Source organism: Bufo bufo, chromosome 1, assembly GCF_905171765.1.
Source record: "Bufo bufo chromosome 1, aBufBuf1.1, whole genome shotgun sequence".
In the NCBI taxonomy this organism is placed as follows: domain Eukaryota; kingdom Metazoa; phylum Chordata; class Amphibia; order Anura; family Bufonidae; genus Bufo; species Bufo bufo.
The window spans coordinates 805,357,219-805,377,457 of record NC_053389.1 but is presented as its reverse complement, the minus strand read 5'-3'; positions in this window follow the sequence as shown (position 1 = coordinate 805,377,457).

The window sequence follows — 20,239 nt, the reverse complement described above, 5'->3', positions numbered from 1 at the left end:
AAAACTGTGGAGATTGAGGTGTTGATCGACAGCGTGGCTGGGGTGAACCTGATTGATGCTCAGTTCGTCCATATGCACGGGTTGTCACCGAGTGCATTAGAAAAAAAAACATTTCCGTTTTTGCAATTGATTCTGCACCTCTAGCTCAGAAGTGTTTATCTCAAGTGGTGCATGATATCAGATTAAGAGTGGGTGACTTTCATACTTTCATCAAGAATTTATCTCGTGTTTTGTGTTGGAGGGTCTCCCTCCTCCGGTGGTTCTGGGTTTACCGTGGTTAAGCAAGCACAATCCAACCAATGATTGGCAAGCTAGACAGATTCTGGATTGGGGTGATTATTGCATTCACAATTGTCTAAATATGTATTTTTCTGTTTTAACTATTAAGGCTATGTTCACATCAGTGTTCAGCCTTTCCGTTCTCCTGCTCTCCTTTTGTCTCCGCTCCAAAATCATCTTCTGAGCGGAAACCTAACGGACCCCATTATAGTCTATGGGGGTCTATGAGGTCCGTAGGCTCCGCTCGGCTCAGTTATGAGCCGAATCCGTCCTTTCCGTTCTCCTGCTCCTATGACGGAGCAGGAGAACGGAAAGGCTGAAAGCTGATGTGAACAAGGCCTAAGACATTACCCTCTTTTATATCTGATTTTGCCAATGTATTTTCTGAGAGTGGATGCCAGGATTTACTTCCGCATCGGGAATATGATTGTCCTATCAACCTTATTCCTGGAGCTGTTGCCAAAATCTAGGTTGCATAACCTTTCTGGACCTAAAAGACTAGCCATGAGAGAGTATATTGCAGAGATTTTGGCTAAAGGACACATAAGACCTTCCAAGTCTCCAGTGGCAGCAGGGTTCCTTTTTGTTAAAAAAAAAAAGGACAGAGGTCTTCGGCCATGTCTGGATTTCCATGAACTCAATTGGATTACTGTCCGTGATCCTTACCCTCTTCCTTTGATTCCCGATTTGTTTAACCAGATTGTTGGTGCCAAGGTGTTCTCCAAGTTGGACTTAAGGAGGGGAAAAAAAATCTGGTTAGGATCAAGGAAGGGGATGAATGGAAGACGGCTTTTAACCCCTTAAGTACCGAGCCATTTTTCACCTTAAAGAGGACCTTTCATCAGGCTAGCTCCAAATGTAGATGAAATTTCAGAATTTCACTTTTTTGGCAGATTTTCCATTTTAATAATTTTTTTCCAGTAACAAAGCAAGGGTTAACAGCCAAACAAAACTCAATTATCATTACCCTGATTCTGTAGTTTACAGAAACACTCCATTTGTGAATTTAAACGGCAGGGCGCAGAAGGAAAGGAAGCCATATGGTTTTTGGAGGGCAGATTTCAATGGGATAATTTTAAGTTGCCATGTCACATTTGAAGACCCCCTGATGAACCCCTAGAGTATAAACTCCCCCAAAAAAAGACCACATTTTGGAAACTACGGGATAAGGTGGCAGTTTTGTTGGTACTATTTTAGGGTGCATATGATAACATAATTTTTTTGTGTCTCCATATTCTGAAAGCCATTTTTTTTTTTTGGGCAACTGTCTTATGTAGGGGCTAATTTTGTTGCAGTATGAGATGACGGTTTGATTTGTACTATTATGGGGTGCATATGACTTTTTGATCACTTGTTATTACACTTTTTGTGATGTAAAGTGACAAAAAAAAATTTTTTTTGACACCGTTTATTTTTTTTACGGTGTTCATCTGAGGAGTTAGATCATGTGGTGTTTTTATAGAGCAGGTTGTTATGGATGTGGCGATACCTAATATGTATACTTTTTAAAAAAAATTTACTTTTAACACAAGCATTTTTTAACCACCTCCCGTCCGCCCATAGACTTTAAACGTCAGGGAGGTGGTTCTCTATTTCTGAATGGACGTTCCAGAACGTCCGTTCAGAAATAGCAGCTGCACGCTAATCGTGCAGCTGCTGATCGGGTTGCCCGCTGTCAGTGACAGCAGGGCAACCCAGAGAAAAGGCAGGGACAGTGCCCAGGTGTCCCTGCCTTCTGGATCACTGCATACACAGCGCTCACCGAGCGCTATGCGCTTCCTGTTCCGGCCCGGCGGTCATGTGACCGCCGTGACCGGAGAGTGCAGGAGCTGTGTAAGGTCTTTCAGAGACCTCGATCAGCCCTGCTCTGAGGCTGTACAGCGCTGTATAGTGCTGTACAGCCTCTCTGGGGGGTGCATTTCTCCTGTAACTGGGGCTACTATATCAGCCCCAGTTACAGGAGAAATCAACAGTGAAAAAAAAAAGAAAAAGTGAAGTAAATGTCCCCCAGAGGTCTTGTATGACCTTATGGGGGATGAAAAGTGTAAAAAAATAAAAAATAAAAAATAAAAGTGTTAAAAAAATAAAATAAAAAAAGGTTTCACATGTAAAAAAAAAAAATTCCCCAAGTAAGGAATATAAAAAAAAATGAAAAATAGAAAAAATAAACTAAAATAGACATATTTGGTATTGTTGCGTCCGTGACGGTCGGCTCTATAAATATATCACATAATCGACCCAGTCCAATAAACACCATAAAAAAATAAAATAAATAACTGTCAAAAAAAGCCTTTTTTGTCACCTTACATCACAAAAAGTGCAACACCAAGTGATCAAAAAGGCGTATGTCCCACAAAATGGTACCAATAAAACCATCACCTCATCCTGCAAAAAATGAGCCCCTACATAAGAAAATCTCTCAAAAAATAAAAAAAACTATAGCTCTTAGAACATGGAGACACTAAAACATAATTTTTTTGGTTTCAAAAATGCTATTATTGTGTTAAAGTGAAATAAATAAAAAAAAAGTATACATATTAGGTATTGCCGCGTCCGTAACAACCAGCTGTATAAAAATATCATATAGGAAAGTTCAGACGGCTCACTACTTGTAACCAGGGTCAGGTGTTCTGGTCTGATTTGAATCACCCTATTCAAAAGCAGATAAGTAAAAAGAAAAAACGACCGGCACTCTTACAATGGGAGTAATGTGAGGCAACTATAAAATGGGTTAACACTATTTAATAACATTTATAGCATATAATTCAATAATAAAATTGCAATACATAGATATATAAAAAGATACATAAAAAGATCTCAAAAGTATATGTAAAAATCTACTGGATGGAATTATAAGTCCAAGCATTTAGTATTCGTGTCCTCCTGAGGTAGCTTTCGGTATGATGTAGCTTTTATTCGATCATGAAATGATGAATGAAAAATAGCGCATGGTTGAAAACGCATGGATGGTATAAAAAGAATTGTTGACTGAAATAACCACTCGTTACAACCGAGGTATGCAGCAAAGCATTTGTGAAGCCACAACACGCACAACCTTGAGGCGGATGGGCTACAACAGCAGAAGACCCCACCGGGTACCACTCATCTCCACTACAAATAGGAAAAAGAGGCTACAATTTGCATGAGCTCACCAAAATTAGACTGTTGAAGACTGGAAAAATGTTGCCTGGTCTGATGAGTCTCGATTTCTGTTGAGACATTCAAATGGTAGAGTCCGAATTTGGCGTAAACAGAATGAGAACATGTATCCATCATGCCTTGTTACCACTGTGCAGGCTGGTGGTGGTGTAATGGTGTGGGGGATGTTTTTTGGGCACACTTTAGGCCCCTTAGTGCCAATTGGGCATCGTTTAAATGCTACGGGCTACCTGAGCATTGTTTCTGACCATGTCCATCCCTTCATGACCACCATGTACCCATCCTCTGATGGCTACTTCCAGCAGGATAATGCACCATGTCACAAAGCTCGAATCATTTCAAATTGGTTTCTTGAACATGACAATGAGTTCACTGTACTAAAATGGCCCCCACAGTCACCAGATCTCAACCCAATAGAGCATCTTTGGGATGTGGTGGAACGGGAGCTTCGTGCCCTGGATGTGCATCCCTCAAATCTCCATCAACTGCAAGATGCTATCCTATCAATATGGGCCAACATTTCTAAAGAATGCTATCAGCACCTTGTGGAATCAATGCCACGTAGAATTAGGGCAGTTCTGAAGGCAAAAGGGGGTCCAACACCGTATTAGTATGGTGTTCCTAATAATTCTTTAGGTGAGTGTATATGATCCAGTGCCCCTGCCATAAACAATATATCGGCAGAACTAAAAAGCTCTTAAAAGTGAGAATTGCGGAGCACATAACCAACATTAAAAAAGGCTATGAAAACCCCCCACTGTCGAAACATTTTAAAGATGTTCATGACAAAAACTACAGTGGATTAATGTTTGTGGCACTAGAGAAAATAGAAAGACACTGGAGGGGAGGCAACTATATTTCAAAGATGTCAAGAGCTGAATCTCGACGCATTTATGACTTTGGAAGTCTTTGTGCTGCAGGGCTAAATGCCGACCTAGAAATATTCGGCTTTTTATAAATAATTGAGTGGGTGCCCTCCGCCAATGGGAGATCACATGTCTGGCTGTTTATCAGCACTGTGATGTCCCCTTCGTGCAGGACCCCCACCCCCAACCTCACATCTCTATCAAGATACACGTATACCTCTAAAGATAAAGATATGAGATGTTTTGCGATTTTAATAGTGATTTTTATTCTATTCTATTTTATATGTTATTAGTTTTTAGATATACTTCATGTTCCGAATTTATTAATACAAAATAATCAATAAGACATATATTAAGCAGTAAGGGAAAACTGCAGACAAAAAAAACGCATTAAAAAAATCGCATTCCTCCTTTGAAGAGACATTATCGCATGAAAAACGCAATATGGAGACCTAGGATCGAAAAATCCACTCCCGAGTTTCGATTCAACATTTTTAACTGAGGATATTGGGTATAAAAGCTTGAGATTTACCATTGTGAGTGAACCCACTGAGGAAGAAGTAGTGATTACTTTGAAACGCGTCTGGGAAAGCTGAGAAACATTCGCTCACAAAAGTCCTTGCAGCATGGCCATGCGATTTATATGAAGATTTTAATAAGGACTTCTACATTTAATGCCCTCTGTAGAGACTATCTTCACGATACTTGGAGTATACAGCACAACAGCTGCGGACTGATACAACGCCCGGATCAACTCCATTGCGAAATGTAAGTTATCGAAAATTCGTAAAATCGAAAGAAACTTTCGTATTCGAAAAATTTGGTATCCGACAAACGATTTGGAGCACAGAGCACTTACACGTGGGACGCCACAGCAACAAGGGCCAGCTCGAAACAGTGAGTAACTATTGAATACACTGCATCATATGTCGGAACACCCCAGAGAGACTATCCATACACTGTAATACCACTATATACGCGTCAATCCATTCTCATGCGCTTTTTATACCATCCATGCGTTTTCAACCATGCGCTATTTTTCATTCATCATTTCATGACTGAATAAAAGCTACATCATACCGAAAGCTACCTCAGGAGGACACGAATACTAAATACTTGGACTTATAATTCCATCCAGTAGATTTTTACATATACTTTTGAGATCTTTTTATGTATCTTTTTATATATCTATGTATTTCAATTTTATTATTGAATTATTTGCTATAAATGTTATTAAATAGTGTTAACCCATTTTATAGTTGCCTCACATTACTCCCATTGTAAGAGTGTCGGTCGTTTTTTCTTTTTTCTATAAAAATATCACATGACCTAACCCCTCGGGTGAACACCGTAAAAAAAAAAAAAAAAAAAAAAGTCTCAAAACAACCAATTTTTGTCACCTTACATCACAAAAAGTGCAACACCAAGTGATCAAAAACGCGTATGTCCCACAAAATGGTACCAATAAACCCGTCACCTCATCCCGCAAAAAATGAGCCCCTACATAAGAAAATCTCTCAAAAAAGAAAAAAACTATAGCGCTCAGAACATAGACACATTAAAACATATTTTTTTTGTTTCAAAAAAGCTATTATTGTGTAAAACTTTAATAAATAAGAAAAAGTATACATATTAGGTATCGCCACGTCCGTAATAATCTGCTCTATAAAAATGACACTTGACTGAACCCCTCAGGTGAACGCTGTAAAAATAAATAAATAAAAACTGTGCTAAAACAACCAATTTTTTGGTCACCTTGCCCCATAAAGTGTTATAATGAATGATCAAAAAATCATATGTACCCAAAAATAGTACCAATAAAACTGGCACCTTATCCCCTAGTTTCCAAAATGGGGTCACTTCTTGGGAGTTTCTACTGTAAAGGTGCATCAGGGGGCTTCAAATGGGACATGGCATCTAAAAACCATGTGGAGTTCCTTTTCTTCTGCGCCCTGCCGTGTGCCCATACAGCAGTTTATGACCACATGTGGGGTGTTTCTGTAAACCGCAGAATCTGGGTAATAAATATTGAGTTTTGTTTGGCTGTTAACCATAAATGTGTTAAAGAAAAAATTGGATTAAAATGGAAAATCTGCCAAAAAAGTGAAATTTAAAAATTTGATCTCCATTTTCCTTTAATTCTTGTGGAACGCCTAAAGGGTTAACAAAGTTTTTAAAATCGGTTTAAAGTAACTTGAGGGTGTAGTTTCTACAATGGGGTCATTTATGGGGGTATCCACTATGTAGGCCCCACAAAGTGACTTCAGACCTGAACTGGTCCTTAAAAAGTGGGTTTTGGCAATTTTCTTAAAAATTTGAAGAATTCCTTCTAAACTTCTAAGCCTTCTAACGTCCTAAAGAAATAAAATGACATTTCCAAAATGATGCCAACATAAAGTAGACATATGGGGAATGTTAAGTAACAAAATATTTTATGAGGTATCACTTTCTGTTTTAAAAGCAGAGAAATTGACATTTAGAAAATTGCGAATTTTTCAAAATTTTTGGTAAATTTGGGATTTTTTCATAAATAAAGGTGAAATATATTGACTCAAATTTATGACTATCATGAAGTACAATGTGTCACGAGAAAACAATCTCTGAATGACTTGGATAAGTAAAGGCGTTCCAAAGTTATTACCACATAAAGTGAGATATGTCAGTTTTGCAAAATTAGGCCTGGTCAGGAAGGGGGCAAATGGCCCAGATGGCAAGTGGTTAAACAAAAAAAAAAAAATCATGTTTTAGTGTCTCCATAGTCTGAGAGCCATAGTTTTTTAATTTTTTGGGTGATTGTCTTAGGTAGGGGCTCATTCTTTGTGGGATCAGGTGACGGTTAGATTGCTACTATTTTGGGGGGCATACGCCTTTTTAATCGCTTGGTGTTGCACTTTTAGTGATGTAAGGTGACAAAAAAATGATTTTTTTAGCACAGTTTTAATTATTATTTTTTTTTTTACGGTGTTCACCTGAGGGGTTAGGTCATGTGATATTTTATAGAGCCGGTCGATACGGACGTGGCAATAACTAAATATGTCTACTTTTCTTTTTTTCCCTATTTTTTTGCAAAATTTTTTTTTTTACTTTATTTTGGGAAAAGGATGCATTTTTTTTTACTTGAAACTATTCGTTTTTTTTTTATAAAACTTTATTTTTTGTCCCACTATGGGACTTCAACTTTTGGGGGTCTGATCCCCTTTACAATGCATTCCAATACTTCTCTATTGTAATGCATTGGCTGTAAGTGTATTACACAGTGAAATACAGGGGGCTGGATCTCACAGGCTGTCACGTAAGACAGCCACGATGCCTTCCCTGCCATCGGGTCCCCATCACAGCAGCGCAGGGACCCGATGGCAGTTCCTTCCCTGCACGTACATCGCGCGTGCCACGGTCAGCGCTGACTGCGGCACATCAAGGTTTAATGCAAGCTTCTGCACCGCCAGATCAGCCCGCCGTGCATGTACTGTGGAATGCGGTCTGGCACTACTTTCCCCGCCGTACATGTACGACAAAATGCATTAAGGGGTTAATACTCCTGAGGGGCACTTTGAGAACCTGGTCATGCCTTTTGGGTTGACCAATGCTCCAGCGGTTTTCCATCATTTTGTGAAACGCATTTTTCATCACCTTGTGGGGAGGTTTGTAGTCATGTATTTAGATGACATTCAAATTTATTCTCCAGACCTGGAGACTCATCAGGATCACGTTAGACAGGTGTTACAGATCCTAAGAGATAATAAATTGTATGCAAAATTAGAGAAATGTGTTTTTGCGGTACACGAGGTGCAGTTTTTGGGCTACCTGCTGTCATCTTCAGGTTTTTAAATGGATCCAGAGAAACTCCATGCTGTATTGGACTGGTATCGACCCGAAAATCTGAAGGCTCTTATGCGGTTTTTGGGGTTCACCAACTATTACTGACATTTTTTTCAGGACTATTCGACAATAGTAAAACCCTTAACTGACATGACTAAGAAAGGGACAGATGTCTCAGTGTGGTCTGATTCGGCATTGCGAGCCTTTCCTGCGATTAAGGAATGCTTCTCTTCCGCCCCTATATTGGTGCAGCCGGATGTATCACAACCTTTCATTGTGGAAGTGGAGGCGTCCGAGGTGGGGGTAGAAGCAGTTTTATCGCAGGGCCCGTCACCTGGTAAATGGCATCCATGTGCCTCTTTGTCAAAAAAAAAAAAAAACTCTCTTCCGCAGAGAGTAATTATGATGTGGGGAACAGAGTTACTCGCCATTAAGTTGGCTTTTGAGGAATGATGTCATTGGTTGGAAAGGGCGATTCATCCGATCACGGTGTTCACAGATCACAAAAACCTGACTTACCTGGAGTCGGCTAAACGACTGAACCCAAGGCAGGCCAGATGGTCTTTGTTTTTCACCAGATCCAATTTCACTGTAAGCTATCATCCTGGGGTTAAGAACGTCAAGGCAGATGCCTTGTCACGTCGTTTTCCTGGAGGTGGTGATTTTGAAAATCCACGTCCTATACTGTCGGAAAGGGTGGTGATATCCACCCTATACCCTGACCTAGAGGTGAAGGTTTTAGAGGCCCAGGGAGATGCACCAGATTCTTTTCCCTCTGGGAAACTGTTTGTGCCATCGAAATTGCGTCACAAAGTGTTTGAGGAACATCACTGTACGGTTCTTACCGGACACCCTGGGAGCAGATCCACTGCCGACCTCATCTCTCGTAGATTTTGGTGGCCGGGGTTGCGTAAATGTGTTCAGGGCTATGTGTTAGGCCTCATGCACACGACCGTTGTTTGGGTCCGTATCGATGCGGACCCATTCACTTCAATGGGGCCACAAAAGATGCGGACAGCACTCCGTGTGCTGTTCGCATCCGTTGCTCCGTTCCGTGGCCCCGCAAAAAATAAATAAAACATGTCCTATTCTTGTTTGTTTTGCGAACAAGAATAGGCATTTCTACAATGGGCTGCCCGTTCCGCAAATTGTGGAATGTACATGGACGGCTTCCGTTTTTTGCGGATCTGCGGATCGCAAAAAACGGAACGGTCGTGTGCATGCGCTAAGGTGACCCGCAGTTTTCCTGGTATCCCTGAGGAGGAACAGTTTTCGTCATCATTGTCATCTATATGGCGGAAAATTCAAGATAACTTGATGAATATGGGCAACAAGTATAAACATGTGGCTGACAGGAAACGTATGAAAGGTCCGGACCTAAGAGTGTGTGATTCTGTGTGGCTGTTCACAAGAAACATTAAGTTGAAGGTACCTTCTTGGAAGTTGGGTCCAAGATTTATTGGTCCATATCAGATCACTGCCATTATAAATCCTGTAGCGTTTCGTCTTGAACTCCCTCAGGTCCTGAAAATTCATAATGTGTTTCATAAATCTTTGTTGAAGAGATATGTTTAACCTTTGGAGCAGTCTTCCTTGCCACCCACTCCTGTCATGGTGGACGGTAGTTTGAAATGTCAGATCGCCAAGATAATTGACTCTCGAGTTCTCCATAGATCTCTTCAGTATCTTGTTCAGTGGAAGGGTTATGGACCAGAGGAGAGGATGTGGGTACCGGCATCTGACGTGAATGCCAGTCGTTTGGTGAAAGCTTTTCACAGGTCTCACCCAGATAAGGTCGGTCCTGGGTGTCTGGAGGTCACCCGTAGAAGGGGGGGGGGGGAACTGTCACAGACGTTCCTGCGACAGGAGATCGGTAAGACTGGCAACCAGTGGTTTGATCTGACATGTTTTCCTTTTGGATCAAATGACGTCTGTGTTGTTTCTGGTGCTTGCCATACCTTCTTTCCCTAGGTGTGGCTATTATTTAACCTTCTCTATTTATAGTTGCTTCTCCCACAATGCTGTGCAGTTTATAGCTTCTGTTTGGACTAGAGTTGTTGCGATACCAAACTTTTGATTTGATTTCGATACCATAAAAAAGTATTGCGATACTCGATACCATGCGAAAAAAATAAACCAAAAAAATAGTTTTAAAAAATGGTGAATTGTGCAGTTTCTTTTTTCTGTTCCAGCATTCACCGCATAGATTTTTTTCTATTTTAATAGTTTGGACTTTTCGGACGTGGCGATATGTGATATGTTTATTTATTGTTTATATATTTTATATGTAATTTATACTTAATATTTCGGTGTTTTGTTTTTTTTTACTTTTTATTTAATAACTATTTCCCCCCTTAGGGGCTAGAACCTGGATTTTTTTCATCCCTTGTCCTATTCACCCTGATAGAGCTCTATCAGGGTGAATAGGACTTTACACTCTCCCTGCTGCTCTGTGCTCTGTTCACAAAGCAGCAGGGAGCCGACTATGGCAGCCAGAGCTTCAGTAGTGTCCTGGCTGCCATGGTAACTGATCGGAGCCCCAGGATTACACTGCTGGGGCTCCGATCAGAACTGCCACTGCCAGGGAGGGGAGGGGGAGACCCTGTGGCCACTGCCACCAATGATTTTAATTCTGGGGGGGTTGAGGGGGGGAGGGGGCACTGAGCCACCAATGATTTTAATACTGGGGGGGTGGAGGGGGGGCGGGCCCACTGCGCCACCAATCATAATTAAAGCAAACCTTTCACCTGGATTTCACTTAATAAACTATCAAAAGTACCTTATAGATCATCCTCATTGTGTTAGCACACGGTCTTGTCCCGCTTTTCTGTGATGTATATGCATGGAAAAATCGCTTTATAAAGTACTCTTCTCCAGCTCCACAAGTCACGGTAGAAGTCAAGGGGGTAGCCCTTCCCTCACTCCAGGCTGTAACTCCCCTGCCCTAACCCCGCCTCGAAGCAGTGTAATTGACACCCGGCTCAGTCGCCGGGACCGCACTTGTACAGGCGGCGCATGCGCCGTCAGACTCAAGCGCGATCCTGTAACTGAATCGCGCGTGAGAAAGAGAAGACAGGCAGGCATCGGGGACGGCGCATGTGCGATTCAGTTACAGGATCACGCTTGAGTCCGACGGCGCATGCGCCGCCTGTACAAGCGCGGTCCCGGCGACTGAGCCGGGTGTCAATTAGACTGCATAGAGGCGGGGTTAGGGCAGGGGAGTTACAGCCTGGAGTGAGGGAAGGGCTACCCCCTTGACTTCTACCGTGACTTGTGGAGCTGGAGAAGAGTACTTTATAAAGCGATTTTTCCATGCATATACATCACAGAAAAGCGGGACAAGACCGTGTGCTAACACAATGAGGATGATCTATAAAAGGTACTTTTGATAGTTTATTAAGTGAAATCCAGGTGAAAGGTTCGCTTTAACCTTTAATAAGGGAGGCGGGTACTGGCAGCAAACCAGCGTCAGTTAACCCCTCAGGTGCCGCACCTGAGGGGTTAACTGCCGCTGATCGCTGTTCCCCAGTTACAGTCTCCTGCTCCATATGCTAATTACTATCGGAGTGATGGGGAGGAGACAACAGCTTCTCTCCTGGGCGTTCCGAGAAGGAACGCCCAGGAGAGAAGCCGATGTCTCCTCCCCATCGCTCCGATAGTAGTATCAAGCATATGGAGCAGGAGACTAACTGGGGCACAGTGGGCGAACGGAGCGGCGCCCAGGAATAATAGTAGGTGCAGGGAGATCCCTGGGCGCAGCTCTATGTAGCCTGGTAACTTAACTAAGTCCGAACCCAAAAAAGTCCCATCATTGGTGGCGCAGTGCGCCCGCCCCTCTCTCCCCATTGGTGGCAGCGGCACAGGGGGAGGGGGAGACTGCTTCTTTCTCCCCTGTGCTGGTGAGGGAACATGTTCAGAGATACTAGACTGCGCAGAGGTGCAGGCCAGTATCGAAAAAATGGAAATCCGGGTATCGTATCGATAACGGGACAAAAGTATCGATTGGGCATCAAAATTTTGATACCCACAACAACCCTAGTTTGGACCTTTTGGCTGAGTTCCTGGTGCTTCCATTGCTATGAAATTAAGTCTTTCCTTTCCCTTTTGTATTTTGCTTGGGTTCTGTGTGTTGCATTTCTCTATTGTTTGTATTAACCCTGAAGGAGTCTCCTGTTCGTCCTTTCTTTTGGAGGAATAGGTAGTCTCGTCCCTGCCATTAGTACCAGGGTCCTATAGGGCTTGCTAGGATTCTGGGTATTCCTGTGTATGAACTCACCTACCTTTGGGGTCTGTTCATACTGGTAGTCAGTAAGGATTTTGGTTAGGGTTGTCACTAGGAGGTGTCCATTTTCCTTCACTAGTTCTCAGGCCTTATTCCCTGTTCCCCCCTTCCCTCCCATGCTCGGTGTGGTGTTTCCCTCCCACACTGAAGTGTGACATTTACTGGCTCTACAAGCGGCATATGATGTTGGTGCCTGTCACAGACTGTGGCTGATCCGCCTTATCTAAGCCATAAACAGATCAAACAAGCAATAAACCCCTGACTCCATGAGTCATACAATGTAGTACGCTATACCACCTCATCTACATAACCTGTCTATTTCCTTTTCAATTTTCTATTATATTTGCTACTGGGAAAGCAGAGCAATGACAAATATGGCTGCCATTACAGCTCCACATAGGGGTTGTCCTCTCCTAGGCTCCTCTATGATGATGATACAACCCCACCACTGTACTACTACTGATTTTGCTGGGGAAAATTCCCCAAGTGTAGAATTTATAATCAGGCGAACATCGGGGGTGGGGTGGGGGATATCTATAAATTCTATCAGATGATTTGACATAATCTGAACCCCCACGACGGTGCCTTGCCTTCCACCCATAAAAAAATGTTGACGGTTGTAGATGACGAGAGCGCGTTATGTCACACAACCTCTTCGAACAGGATGTAGCCATGTTTAGTACAGCTGATAAGATGGTTCGATGATATCAGAGGCAGATACATGGAGGTTGCACTCTGGGTCCCCCGTCCCCACCCTGTACTCTGCCCGGGCAGATACGTGCGGTAAGTGGAAACTTCTCCAGCCCAGATCAATATGTCTTGATGTCACACATTCCAACAGACGTGGATCAATGGTTTGTTTCAGGAGCAATGAATATACAGTAAAACTTTCCATGATGTTATTCACGCAACGCAGTTTTAAAGGGGGTGTCCAGTGTAGACAAGCCCTCTTAGAAAAACAGTCCCCTTCGAAAAGTGCCTAATAATGAGACTAGGGATGAGCAAAGTATTAAAAAAATTCCATTCGGCTGGTTCATCAAAATTTGCTTTGTGATGAGCGCATTTCTCTGTAAGTAGTGGTTGCAATGACATCATTCTACCCCTCAGATGCCACGTCCATAGCTGATCGCGGCATCTGATTTTAATAACAGAGTGTAAAATAAAATAAAAAACCATACTTATCACACCCATTTTATCGCGACGGGCCAGACACCATAATCTCGATTCAACATCTGGCGCAAAATCTGGCCAGCGTGGTGACGCGCACGGGATTTCGTGCGATATCTTCAAGCAAGATGGTGGCGGCCGACCCGCCCATCGCAATCAAATGGATGAGGTATGTTTTTTTTTTTGTTTTTTTACACTACCACGAGAAAATTCTGCTTCATGGCAAATCAAATTTGTCCTGAAAATGGACTTCGATTCGCCCAACACTAATGAGACCATGGATGCATAATATGGCTCTATAAGACAGGCTTTATACTTATGACATTGCCTTGTGCATGAGCCTTAAGAGGCTTCCCACCAGTGGCATCCATAGGATCAGGCAACAAGAACAAGGGCCACTTTTACCTGGTGCGGCTATCACTGCTTTCATTATATCTTCTGTTCTTAGGACAGATGGACAAACGTTTATAGGGAAAATGTTGCATGTGTGCCACTACTCGATGTCCCTTCACCCCTCCTCAACCCAGTAGACTACTGCCATGAACAAGTCTACCAATGCCCCTGCTGTTCCCCACCTACATAATACTTATGCAGCTATAAATAAAACATTTGGGGTAGTTAAAGGGGCTTTCCGAGGCCGGGAGCCCCTTTTCATATGGTTTGGTTAAAAAAAAAAAACTCATCTGTCACGGACACTCTGGTTCCAGTGCCAAGCTCTCTTTTCTTCTGGTGGACCAGATGTGTGGTGTTCAGTCAACTGGCCAATCAATAAGTCTCAGTAGTGGTCACCGACCGTACTTGCACACATCACCACTGAGGCATTGATTGGCCATCAGCAATGACACGTGTGTAGATGGCATGTCACACTTCCGGTCCAGTGGGAACAGGAAGTGGAGGAAAAAGAAGCTCGGCGTTGGAACCTGCAACCCTGTCTACACATATGAAAAGGGTTTACTGGTCTTGGAGAACCACTTTTAAAAACTACCTCTTTGTGCCCTTTACGAGGCTTGGAAATTTGGGGATGTCGATTATTTAAAGGGGTATTCCCATCTTAAATTGCTAGGCTGTGGAATTACTTTCAGATCAGTAGAGGTCTGACCTCTAGGACCCCCAACCTATCTAGAGAATAAAGGGGTTGCAACACCTTTCTGTTCCTTCACTTTTCACCACTAGTGTTATTACTTGGCATCTGTCCTCATGGTTGCGCAGTCCTCTGACGCTTCTTCATCCTCCCAGAGGGAAGGTCTTGAAACAAGTCTGTGTGGCACGGAGAGTCACAGTCACCAAATGGTGGTCACCTACGCAGAAACATAAGTGCTTGTTGCCTACATGCTAAACAGCTTGGTTGTCCTACTTAGCTGGATGTGTCCAGAAAGTCAAGGTCGCATGACCATAAGTGGGCTGGAATCTGAATCTTGGCCCCAAAAATTCAAAAAATGGCCTGAGGTTCCATGAAGACTTGGATCTTGATAGTATTTAATACTTGTGGCAGGGACAGCTGAGATGTGAGAGGTCTGGGAGGAATTTACAGAGATAAGGAATGGAATAACGGAAGCTGAAACAATGGAGGAATGCCACGAACTTGTATATTGTTATCTCTGGATGATCTGTGACTGCAGGTCATGTTCCGTCACCGATATCATGAAGCGCTGATAAGGATGGATGCTCCGAAGGTTGAGTCGCTGTATTGTGTCACCTGGCAGTGATAATACCGCTGATAACCTCAAGGATTTAAGACTGGTTTACACTGCACGATGCTACCGTAGAAGGGAAGGAAGCGTTTCTTTCCGACAGTAGGCTTCTCGCTCAGAGGAGGAGACCAAGGCATTTACATGCTGCGATCACCTGCACAGTATGAGAACAATGGATCGCTGTTTAGAAAGCAGGAACTGCTGCCCAGAAGCGATGACTGGTGGTGCCTGCACGAACACCAGGATCACCCAATGAACGACTGTTTCGCTTGTTCATCAGGCAGCACATTTAGATGGGCAGATTGTCAGGAATGAGCAATCACAGGAGAGGTCATTCCCTATAATCTGCCTGAAAATCGGGCAGTGTAAAGGCACCTTTAGAAAATAGCTGAAGCACACGTCATCCCGGACCCCCATGATGACACTTCTGTTCTGTGGTCCGGTAGCTCAGTAATCATAGGGAAATGGTGTGGATACAATCTGGGTCCACATACATATGGATAAACTTTCAGAGATGGCAATGAATATATTTGAAGCATACGGCATAAGACCACTGACTGGCTGCAGTGGTCAAGTTGAGTATACGAATACATCACTAATGAACCCAGTGAGTTTACTGGCATCTTCTGTGATGTGAACAGTTTCCCTGTCTTTGGGCAGTTTTATTTTATTACCTTGGACAACCACTATAAGCCAGAATGGGGTTCAGCCTCAATATCAACAGAACTGTTCACATTCACTGACAGCAGGCAGAGATCTTGAAAATGCAAAAACAAATGCAATCGCACTCTGCAACCAGCACTCTGCCCTGCCTCTATGCTGGATGTTGAATGGGGCATTGGTGTACATTTTGGCCAAAGCGTAATAAGCCACTCACCACGTCAAGGTCGCCTCCATGAGTGGTCCCTAACACTAGTTCCTACCTGTTTATGGGCCATGACAGCCACACAAAGTCTAGGGAACGTAGGTACAGCATGCACGCCAAGCACACTCTGCTTTTAACCCCGTCCGGTGCCATTACAGCTTTCATCGGATCCAGGGATGCAAGTACCAACATGCATGCTGAGCCCACTATATACTTCTCCTGGAGCCAAATGGCTACTGGTAGGTTCTATATAAGCAGACTCAGTTTTATACGGACTTTAAAACCAGTCTCCAGGGCAGACTAACTGGTCAGGTGTGCATGGCTGCATGGAGATCGCCATGCCTCCAATATATACTACAAAGAAAAAATGTGGGTGATTGAGTCAGCACAACCCTGTATGTGGTGCACATCGCTATGGCGAAATACAGATACAAACGCAAAAACAAATGCAATAGCACTCTGCATCCAGCACTCTGCCCTGCCTCTATGCTGGATGTTGAATGAGGCATTGGTGTACATTTTGGCCAAAGCGTAATAAGCCACTCACCACGTCACGGTCGCCTCCATGAGTGGTCCCTAACACTAGTTCCTACCTGTTATGGGCCATGACAGCCACACAAAGTCCAGGGAACGTAGGTACACATTGCTATGTGCACCTGCATACAGGGTTGTGCTGGCTGAATCCCCCACATTTTTTTCTTTGTAGTATATATTGGAGGCGTGGCGATCTCCTTGGAGTCATTGCACACCTGACCAGTTAATCTGTCCTGGAGGCTGGTTTTAAAGTCAGTATAAAACTGAGTCTGCTTGTATAGAACCTACCATTAGCCATCTGGCTCCAGGAGAAGTATATGGTGGGTTCAGCATGCATGTTGGTACTTGCATCCCTGGATCCGATGAAAGCTGTAATGGCACCGGACGGGGTTACAAGCAAAGTGTGCTTGGCATGCATGCTGCACCTGCATTCCCTGGACTTTGTGTGGCTGTCATGGCCCATAAACAGGTAGGAACTAGTGTTAGGGACCACTCAATAGAGGCGACCTTGACGTGGTGAGTGGCTTATTACGCTTTGGCCAAAATGTACACCAATGCCTCATCCAGCATAGAGGCAGGGCAGAATGCTGGTTGCAGAGTGCTATTGCATTTGTGTCTTTATCTTTATATATGTATTTCGCCATAGTGATGTGCACCTGCATACAGGGTTGTGCTGACTGAACCCCCCCTTTTTTCTTTGTAGTGGCGATCTCCATGCAGCCATGCACACCTGACCAGTTAGTCTGCCCTGGAGACTGGTTTTAAAGTCCGTATAAAACTGAGTCTGCTTATATAGCACCTACCAGTAGCCATTTGGCTCCAGGAGAAGTATATAGTGGGCTCAGCATGCATGTTGGTACTTGCATCCCTGGACCCGATGAAAGCTGTAATGGCACCGGACGGGGTTAAAAGCAGAGTGTGCTTGGCGTGCATGCTGCACCTGCATTCCCTGGACTTTGTGTGGCTGTCATGGCCCATAAACAGGTATGAACTAGTGTTAGGGACCACTCATGGAGGCGACCTTGACGTGGTGAGTGGCTTATTACGCTTTGGCCAAAATATACACCAATGCCCCATTCAACATCCAGCATAGAGGCAGGGCAGAGTGCTGGTTGCAGAGTGCGATTGCATTTGTTTTTGCGTTTGTATCTGTATTTCGCCATAGCAATGTGCACCTGCATACAGGGTTGTGCTGGCTGAATCCCCCACATTTTTTTCTTTGTAGAGATCTTGAAAATGATGAGGAATTTAAAGGACAGTATTTCTGGACTGTAAAATATACCCATGTTTAGAAAACAGAAACTAAAGGGGTTGCGCAGGCAATATATACTGATGACCTATCCACAGCATAGGTCATTAATATCTGATTTGCGGGGGTCTGACACAAAGCACACCTGCCGGTCAACTTTTTGAAGAGGAGGCAGTGCGCTGTGTAGTTCTTCCTCTTCATTAAACTACTAGTCGTGTCCCTTGCATCGGCGGCGCAGTGTAATGCAAGTGAATCGAGCCAGTACTCATCATTACACTGCACTGCCAAGAGGACAGGCAGTGTAATGAAGAGGAAGCAGCGCTCACATGGATTGCTGCCTCCGCTTCAAACAGCTGGGACCTCCACAGATCAGATATTGATGACCTTTCCTGAGGACAGGTCATCAATATACAGACATGGATAAAACTGTTACGTTAAAGAAAGAAAAACCCCAAATGGTCACTGAAATAACTGACAAAAGTAATAATGATTAAAAATGGACTCAAAAGCATTGCTTTTGGAAGTTGTTCTGGGCTCTTTGGTTCCCATGCGTATTATCCATCTCTTCAGTTTGTCATCAATTTTCCTCTTGCAGCTACGTCCAGGGAGGTTAGCTACAGTCCTGAGACCGCAAAACTTCAGAATAATATGTGCACCCGTAGTGACAGGATGATGGTCTTAGAGCCTTTACTTTTAACATGTTTGTCTACTTTTCTCACCATAATATCAAACAGCTCAGTGACTACTTTCACCCTTAGAATAGGCAGAATGACAGATTACAAGTTTGAAGACACTCGTGATGCTGATTACAGGACACACCTGAGTACAACATGTCCCTGTGGTCAAATGACTTTCAATCTTTTCTAGGGGTTCCATCGTTTCTGTCCAGGCCAGTTTCATTAGCTTGTTTTATAAAATTATTCTGTTGAACCCCAATGTCTGATTTTCAGTAATTTTTTTATTTATCATTACTTCTGTCAGTTATTGCAGTGACCATTGTGGGTTTTTCTTTCTTTAACGGAAATCTACCTACAATTTTGTCCACGTGTGTATATTGCTTACACAAACCCTTTAAGTTTAAAAAAAAAAAAAAAAGTTCAGACTTCCCAGATGGTCTAGTGGAGAGGTGACTGCCTGCTTTCCTGGTGGTGGTCCAAGTACTGAACGGGTTAATGCCCGTTTCATTGGTGGCCTGGAGTGATGGATTAAAATGTTGCCTGCTTCCCAGATGGCTTAGGGTAATGAGGCTGTTAATGCCCAACTCCTTGGTGCTCTGGAGTTATAGAGGGGTGAGTACTAGCTTCTATGGTAGTAAACAGGTTAATACTTGTTTCCTTGGTGGTCTAGGGTAGTGGAGTTAACACCTAGTATCCTGGTGGTCTAGGGTAGTGGAAGTATTAATACCTAGTATCCTGGTGGTCTAGGGTAGTGGAGGTATTAATACCTAGTATCCTGGTGGTCTAGGGTAGTGGAGGTATTAATACCTAGTATCCTGGTGGTCTTGGGTAGTGGAGGTATTAATACCTAGTATCCTGGTGGTCTAGAGTAGTGGAGGTATTAATACCTAGTATCCTGGTGGTCTAGGGTAGTGGAGGTATTAATACCTAGTATCCTGGTGGTCTAGGGTAGTGGAGGTATTAATACCTAGTATCCTGGTGGTCTAGGGTAGTGGAGGTATTATTACCTAGTATCCTGGTGGTCTAGGGTAGTGGAGGTATTATTACCTAGTATCCTGGTGGTCTAGGGTAGTGGAGGTATTAATACCTAGTACAATATCCTGGTGGTCCAACCAGATAGGGATGTGTTAATGCCTACAACTCAGGTAGTCTAGGGCAGTAGAGGTCTTAATCCCTAGCCCCTGGTGGTCTAAGATAGGAGAAGTGTTAACACCTAGTACTCTGGTGGTCTAGGGTAGTGGAGGTATTAATACCTAGTATCCTGGTGGTCTAGGGTAGTGGAGGTATTAATACATCCACTACCCTAGACCACCAGGATACTAGGTATTAATACCTCCACTACCCTAGACCACCAGGATACTAGGTATTAATACCTCCACTACCCTAGACCACCAGGATACTAGGTATTAATACCTAGTATCCTGGTGGTCTAGGGTAGTGGAGGTATTAATACCTAGTATCCTGGTGGTCTAAGATAGGAGAAGTGTTAACACCTAGTACTCTCGTGGTCTAGGGTGGTGGAGAGGGTAACATAAAAGACACACACGCAGTACATGAGGGATATAAATCCTATAATGTTCACCATAATCTGACACAATAATAAAAATAATTGACCCCATCACCATAATCAATAAAATATAAGGACCCATCA